This window comes from Coenobita brevimanus, chromosome 101, assembly GCF_032717465.1.
Source record: "Coenobita brevimanus isolate Jiangsu-jjx chromosome 101, ASM3271746v2, whole genome shotgun sequence".
NCBI lineage: Eukaryota > Metazoa > Arthropoda > Malacostraca > Decapoda > Coenobitidae > Coenobita > Coenobita brevimanus.
In genome coordinates, this window is record NC_137054.1 from 24409067 (window position 1) to 24418304 (window position 9238).

A 9238-nucleotide genomic window follows, 5' to 3' on the forward strand; every position below is an offset into this window, starting at 1 on the left:
CTAATGTGATCGGGAACTGAGACGGCATATTCAAAAAGAGAACGGGAAAGAGGCTAGAAAGCTGATCAGTAGAATGAAGGGGCACAGAGAAACTGAGAAATGGACATTTAGGAGGATGGAAAAAGCACAGGATTGGGGGCAAGGACACATGTAATGGAGAGACGCTGGCACCACTCATAGGAGCTACCAGAATACACAGGCAAAGGCAGCAGTGTGAAAGTGGTAAATATGTGAATGAGCAGAAGATATGGTTAAATACTAGTAGACCAATACACAAAGGAGACGGTTTGAGAAAGTCATTAGGTTTATGAATGAACATAGGAATAAGAGTAGGAATGAGAATTAAAGAATGAACTAGTTAGAGATATAAGATTCAAAGGAGAATGAGCGAACCTATTAACAAGTGAAAAAAGGCTTAGATATATAGGCTATGTGATAGCCTATATGCAATGGGAAGAAGAATAAAAGGGGAGAAAAGAGATATGAGAATGAATGAACAAATGAAACGGTGTAAGAAAGGCTTAAAAAGGCCTAAACAATCGGGGAAATGAAACAGTACCAAAACTGAGTTAAAGACTCTCAACATAAAAAAGAACTGAAATATATACAAACAGATGATTCGTAAAAAATAGGTAAAGGTAAAAAAGAGTAATAGAGTACCACGGCCCTCTTCTTACAATTGTGGACATTGCTCCAGTCCGCCAAATTCAGGGGAGGACTGCCTATGTAAAATAACAACTTTATAACTTTTTTTTTTTTTTAATTGCGGGAAATGCCTAACCGAATATGTTATTGTTAAAAGTGAGCGGAAAAATTTGTGCTAGCTAATTAAGTTGGGTCCTCCCTTCCTGGCTTTCGTTTTTTACTATTTTTTGCACTTTTTTGTGTATCCATTTACACAAAAGATTAGAGACTGTGGTGGGGAAAATATAGTTTATACGTATTGGTCCAATTGGTTTTCTAGATATTCAAAACAGTTTATGACGTATCTGTGGTACTTGTATCCGTATAGCTGCACTCATACTACACCCATATGATCTGTGCATGCTGCTGCCAGGTGATTTACGTCAGGATAAGGGAAACAAAGGGGTTAATACTGTCACCGCTGACCCTCTCATGGTCGGACATTTTCTAGTATTATCTTCTAGGTAGAGGCAGACGATTTTATTCAGCTGAATTAGCTAGCGTCGGGTTCAAGATCAGCCCTGCCACCGTGACAATCATAAAACACATCCTTGGTATGCGGTAACTGTCGTCCTCTGTTATAAAGCACTGCTTCGTCATTATTACGGCTTGTTCTATTGCCTGAAGGTCCACATTAGTCAGTGATTTTTCTGGGGATTAGTCTTTCCCATCGAGCGGATTAAAAAGAAATTGACCATGACCTCCACTGGTTGGCCACGTAACACTATAATGCGTTTTGCATTTTATGACAAGGATTAATCGGAGAATAATTAGAAGTCTTGTGACACTCGTGAACCGGCGTTTTTCCAGACTTTAATGTGTCAGTGACTTAGCATATTCCTTATCGAGAGAGAGAGAGAGAGAGAGAGAGAGAGAGAGAGAGAGAGAGAGAGAGAGAGAGAGAGAGAGAGAGAGAGAGAGAGAGAGAGAGAGAGAGAGAGAGTATTAAATCAATATTCGTTATCACAACCATCATCATCATCATTCTCACTGTTTTATTCCAATCGTACTTGCCACTAGTACACGGAGATGGAGGGAACCAGAATGAGAAAATAAAAATGGACGCAAAAATGTAGAAGTACAGTCACTCATAAAAGTTCGTGGGGGTCCGTGTGTGTGAGAGCTTGTGCAGTCTCCACCATTTTCTGGACGGCGAGTCTGTATAACGACGTGACTACGCACACATCCATACACACGGCAAAACTGTGACGTTGATATAATAAAGTAAGAAAGGATTATGTTTGTCATTCAGGAAAGTCATTACGTGAAAGGTTTCTTACTTGCTTCGTGTTTTTCCCTTAGTAGTGTTGCCTTAGACTAGGGGCTGTTCCATTACTACTTTGGTCAGACTGCTTCACTGCTCACTGTTTCGAGTCTTGATCTACTTACAGTGTTTTATTATCTATTATTCAGATTTGGTTTTCATTGGATACATGGAGGAATATATTGACGAAGATATGCTAAACAACGTTAACGGTAGATACTCTGTGCGTTTAGCTCCTAATGCTTTACAACATTATTCATGTGGATACGAAGAAATTTTCGAAACGATTCGAATACATCTCGACCTGCACAACCGTCATCACTGCTCACTTCCTTAATGAAAACGTAGACTTGATTAGGCTCTAATCTTCATATCTTATACAACAATGAATATGTACGGTAATTGATTATGACAACCGATAACACATGACTGGCAAACATAATCCTTTCTTACTTTATTACATCAACGTCACAGTTCTGCCGTGTGTATGGGTGTATGCTCTGTCGCGTCGTTATAGACTCGCCGTCCAGAAAGGGGTGGGGAGTCTGGGGACTGCACAGGCCCACACACACACGGACCCCCACGAACTTTTATGAGTGACTCTACCAATAGAGTACTCAATGAAGTGGGTTCATTATTCAAGCCTTCAGGATTCATGACTCTATCTAATAGGCCTAACAACACACACACACACACACACACACACATAGGTGTCAAAATAAGTCCGAGGTACAGACCATTCCTTCAACTTCCATGTTACAGTTGGGTTACATTTGTCATATGCATCTTCATATATATTCTTACATCATCCGTCCATCTCGATCATTCAATGAAACTATGTATTTGTCAACATCCGAAAGTATTTATTCACACATACATTTGCCATTTCTAGCCATCTACAGTATTTCTTGGCCTCACACACGTACTCTCACCCTCAAACCCAGCAGCATATACATTTTTTTTTTTTCACTACCATATTTTATTATTCTCTCCGTGTGACGGTATTATATAAACACGCTCTTTCCATTTTGTTTTTCATTTATCAGTATTCATCCACGTCTACCTCTTCGCATTTGCTCACTTTTACCCACATTAACCCAAACACTTTCTCTTATATATCGAAAATATATTCCTGTTGTCAGGGATGTTTTATAAATAATATTTCATTTCTTGACTTCTGTTTCTTTCTTTTAACTATTGTCTTTGAGAAGAGACGAGCCTTAAGCTTTTGAAAGCTGGTAGCTGATTGGTTGTCCGAGTGCATTCATTATTAACGACGCAAATTAAACTATATTGTATGGCTTACAATAACGGTTTCACGATGAGATTGCCCAAATGCAATATTATGTTATAGTTATTTGCATAGATTAATTAAAACGCGGGGCCTTACAAAGTTTATCTCATGGCCTAAATACATATGAAATTTTGAATTCTTGGGACAAATCAAAACACATTCAGGTAAAGTTTTGCGAGTCCTTTTTTCTTTCTCCCATGTTTAGGAAAAATAAAGGTAAATTATGTCATTATTGGAACATTATGTAAAATCTAACGTAATAAAATATTGGAATTCCCATGAAAAATGACTGGGAGTCAAAGGTGAAGAAGCTAAATGTCACCGTCACATTTGAAGACCCGGAGTCCATACCTTGTCAGAGCTTTGTTCTAAGTTGTAACTTGATATTCGAAACAAAAAAGAAAAAAAACTTACTGATGCTGCAAAAGGAAAAAGCATAATGCAAACTGATGCGACAGCAAAAAGTTGTCAAACAAAACTGAATATTCATCTACTTAGTCAAGTAGGACATCCCACGAGCGGCCTACTCACCCACCCCTCACCCCGGCGTCTACCATTCAGAGAATGGTAAATGAGGGGGTGTCAGGGAATGTCATGTTTGATTGAAATTCCGATGTTTTGCTAGGTTACATTAAACAAACGATAACAGTAATGACAATTTACCCTAATTCGAGAAAAAATGAAGGTACTCATACATCTTTAAGTACGTGTTTCGATTTGTCCCGAGAATTCAAATTTCGCACGACCCTAGGCCATCTGATAAGCTTCGCAGGGCCCCCTTTCTAAATTAATCATTGCAATTAACTATTATATAACATTTTATTTGGGAAATTTTATCGTCAACCGGTTATCGTAATCCTTTTTATAATGATAATTTATAATGCGACTTATTGATGAATGCACCCGTACAACCAATCACTGCTCGCTTTCAAAAGCTTAAGGCTCATCTCTTCTCAGACGAGAACGATTAAGCTATAATATTTATTTTAACCCGTTCTGCTCTGAACACAATCCCTTGTTCCTTTAAATGTATTCTACCATTGCATGCACCTAGTCGTGTTTTACCTTTCCTCCTCCACAACTTTTGTTCGCTAATTATGATTCCATGTTGTTCCTTCTTTTCACTAAATGACGTCCTTACAGCATTTTAAACAAATATGATCTGTATACTTTCCACAGATTATCCAGATCCACCCTCTCCCAGATTTTAGATTCATGGTTCACTCTCTTCTGATCCTAGTAATCTATCAGGGTTTTAAGTTTTCACGCTTTTATTCATCCACTGTGAGTACTCGCCTCACCCGTCTGTCTCCATGCTTCTTAGAAGTTCTACAATGGAAGCATTTGATGACTTTTATATAATAAACACCTTACCATTTTTGTCATATCTGTATGAGGCTAGCACACCCCTCCCCCCCCCACATACAAACACATTCACTCAATAATCTACGCACACACTGATCCAGAGGAAAATATATATACCTTTACAAACACACACACACACACACACACACACACACACACACACACACACACACACAACTGAGCTACGTAATGCCATTCAGTACTCATTTTCTGGTCCAAATTATTCGCGGTGTTAGCCGGAATGGTTTTGTTTTTCCCTGATAATTTGCATAATAATTAGTGATTGGCAATTACTTCCCTTGGAGAGAGAGAGAGAGAGAGAGAGAGAGAGAGAGAGAGAGAGAGAGAGAGAGAGAGAGAGAGACTAAACAATAAGGGAAATATATATAATCGTAACTGTGAAAAATAGTCTAGTTCTAAATGTCAGATGAAGAGATTTGTGAATGAGAATGTAAAGCAACCGACAATATGTGTCGTATTATCGTACAGTAGGTATAGCAAATTTCGCCGTACCTCTTCCTTAGTGATTTATTTACGCATTACACTGTAAACTCTAGTTTTGTATTCAAGCTGATGCAAGATGGTTTTATTCCGCATAGAGTTCATCAAACAAGCATGGGAGAAGTAATGATCTCCTCACATCTTCTTACAAGCGCTTGCCCACAAAAATTTGTGAGACTAATAGCCTTTCCATCACAAAATGTTTGCGAGTACCATTGTCTTTGTTTCCAGCCCTTACTGAACCCGCAATGACCACTTCTGTCAAGTAAATCGAACAAAATATTTTCACATATTTTTGCATGTCTCGATTTCCGACAATTCAATGCCGTCGCGTCGCGAGCGATAGCCAAAATTTTGTATGGTATTATTCTGACACTCCGTGTACTTACCGCGACCTAATGCAAGAAGAATTAGGTTGATTTCTATTGCCTTTCTCATAAAAGAAATGTTTTTTTCTTTTCATATTTTCACCTGTCGCCATTTCCGACAATATCGCGCTATGAAGTCACACACTATCGCCAAAATTTTTATTTGGTATTACTCGTACACTTCCTGGAGTTACCCCAACCTATTGAAAAAGAATTGGGTCGATATGCATCACCACTCGTGAAAGAAACGAACAAATGCACAGATAGACACACACATACATAGCTTGACTTTATAATTTAGATTACCGTCACACTTGCCATCCGTAGCATAAACATGGACAGGAAAGTGCAGCATACATAATAAATCAGTGAAGTGCTACGAATGCAGGATGGGAGGTGGTGCAGGTTACGAGTAACTGTATAAAAGAAGAGGAAAACTGAATAATGACAGAAAGAGAGGTCAGTGAGAAAGCAATATGCAGCCCAGAAAAGAGAGAGAGAGAGAGAGAGAGAGAGAGAGAGAGAGAGAGAGAGAGAGAGAGAGAGAGAGAGAGAAGTTAAATAGTGAAGTGCGAAAATGATAGGAATTTTAAGATAGCAAAGAGGCAACAAATAAAGAAATATAGAACTGAACATTATAGTAAGGCGCTGGTGCACAGGAGGAAGTCAGAAAAAAGACAGAAAAAAGAGAAAGGTGAAAAGGTGATACGGGGACGCGATGGTTAGTAGAACAGAGACAATGAATAAACAGGCCAAAGAGAAATAAAACGGTGTTCATAATTATAATAAATAAAGCAAAAGTTATCCTTTGCAAAAGGTGAATTTTTGTGATTGAATTTAAAAATGAAAAATATGGGAATTAATCAAAGGAGATAGAGAGCAGAGATGGAAACTGGAATAGGCATGAAAAAGGAAAAGAAATTAAAGAATAAACGAGCAAAGCAAAAAAAAAAAGAAAAGATGGATAGGGGAATCAGCGGAAGTACGAGATACTGATGACAAAACGGAGACGAGAAGAAGCAATAAACTCGTCGATTCTTCACCTTTCTCTCTCTCTCTCTCTCTCTCTCTCTCTCTCTCTCTCTCTCTTGTTTCCCTTCTGTTTAATTCCTCTTCCCTCTCATAAATCTGCCTCCTTTTGTTCTCATCCATTTCGTTTCTTTCTTCATCTCCATGACCCTTCCTTCACTTCCTTCCCTTCTCCTCCTGTCTTCTATCCTCTCTCAATTTTCTTCTTCACTTTCCCTTCTCTCTCTCTCTCCCTGTTCCCTCTCTCTTCCTCTTCTTTCCCCTCCGTCTTTCATTCTTTTCTCTTCCTTCTCTCCCTCTCTTCTGCCCAATTCCCTCTCCCTGATTCCCCTTCACCCTCCCTTGCCCAATCTCCCTTCCTCCTCCTCTCTCCATTCCTCCCTTCCTCCTCTCCTTTCCTTACCCCCGCCTAGTAAGCCTGGCAACTAACCGACCTTATCTCAACAAGGGATTTAAAATCAAATCTCCCGACGCCCCAGCTGCATAGCCTTATACGTGAATGTTCGAGGCGTGTTTATAAGAACGCATGGTGTGAGGCGACATTGGTGTGTGTGTGTGTGTGTGTGTGTGTGTGTGTGTGTGTGTGTGTGTGTGTGGGTGAGAGAGAGAGAGACAGAGACAGAGACAGAGACAGAGACAGACAGACAGACAAACAGAGACAGAGAGAATGGAACAAGGTTTAGGATCAAAGTCAGGAATGAGAGAATGTATTTCAGACAGACGAAGAGAGCATGGTACAGGAAAGTGCCGGTCTGCACCAATATCATCGTGTACGTATGTATTTATGTACGTGCACTCAGGTTTCTTAGTTCTGGAAGGATCTACCAGATGTGATGTGTAGCCTACCAATGAAAAATTAAAACAGCCATTGTGAAAGTGGAGGGAGCGATACCTGAGTGTGGTTGGAAAGGGAAAGGTGTTAGATTAGTGTGAGACAGTTTTGGAATCCTTAAACCAAGGGTATATGGGTGTGACTTTGTGCCTCTTTGGTTTGTGTGGGTGCGATGGGTAGAATGCAATGTTTGGGATCCTTACAAGTAGAATGTATTGGTATGTTTTAGTGTATTAATGTATGTTCAAAGGGAGCATGTGTTTCTGGTGAGTATGCTACACTGCCACTGGAATCCTTATGGTAAGAGTGCGTGGATGTGTTCTGTGAGAATGGGTTGGTATGTTTTTTGTGTGTATACATTAGAGAGATGGCAAAGCGCAAGGAATGCTTAAATACATGGTGTGTGACTGTAATTCTGCTTTTCTCTGTTGTGTGATTGTCTCTATATGTGGTTAATGGGTTTATGTTTGTGTGTACTTTGAGTGGATGCTCTTGTGTGTATTGTATAGTGTTTGAGGAAGGTGACATAGTACTTATAATCCTTAAAAATGAATTACGTGAAAGTGTAGGTGTTTGTGTGATTGTTACTGCGTTTGATTTGTTGTGATTTATACGTGCTTTGAGTGAGTGTGTTTAGGAAAATGAAGCTGAGCTAGGTTTCTTTAAGGTTAAAATGTGTGTGTGTGTGTGTGTGTGTGTGTGTGTGTGTGTGTGTGTGTGTGTGTGTGTGTGTGTGGTGTTTGCCTAATCCCCAGCTGACGGCATTAGTCATCGAAAGTCACATGTCTGGGAAACCCGGACTGACAGACATAGCTATTTTGCATTTCCAAATAAAGTTTGAAATTGCTGCCGATTTGTTTTGTCACCACTGCACCACGCGAGTATAGTGGAGGCGGATCGATGTCATTACCAGTCTACGATACAACAGAGAAGGACTAAGAATTATGAGTTCTGATTCTGCCGCTACCACCCGCCTAGTTCTTGCCACCTCCATTCCTGCTAAGCCACGCGATTGGGACGGAATTATAGGTAACTGCGTCATCGTTGTCGACTGGAGAGACGATGTATGAGGACTGAAGCTACCACACAGAGTGTGGCATTTTATGGACGCCCACCTGTGCCTCCTCCCATGGCAACTTGCTACCACAAGAGAGTAACCCTAATGTTCCACCAGAGCCTGAGCTCTTCCCCTACCCATCCGATGCCTTGGGATAGTCCTCTGAGGAGTCAAACTGTGGGGACATTGTCTGGCAGCCAAATGTAACGTGCAGCAAAAATGGTGCATTGTGACTGCCCAACCTCCTTCATGGAACCCCTGCATCACCGCCATCTCATCACCACCCACATAGCCTCAGTCTAGTATGTCATGGGTGTGAGGAGAAGTGTGTATAGTTTAGATATGTACATAAAAATAGAAAAATAAGTGGTACAGAAAAATAAAGAAAATTTCAGTGTAGAGAATGTCATTTTACCAAATTAAGAAATGACATACGTTTAATAACGCAAGAGAGTAGAAAAAAGCGAAATATACATAAATCACAGAAAACAGGGACATAATTCATAAAAAATAGGGAGAACTATGGTGTTGGAAATAAGTGCTTTAACCAATATAACCATTTGGAAATGAGTGTCATTCTTGTATTGAAGTAAGAATTTAGAGAATTTGGTACCTTATATGTAAGTTATTAGAAGGTAAGGAAAGTTACTCTATGGAAAACAAGTGCTAAGTGAAAGTGAAAGTGATCTTTCAGGGCAAGTACTGTACTGTACAGTGGTTTTGTACTGTAGTGCATAATCCGTGGTATTCGTCTCTCCTACACACCTAGGGCTCACGGCCGTATGCTTAAACACATATGGAGAGGCCCTACATTGGTCCCTACTTTACACACTAAGGAAAGCAC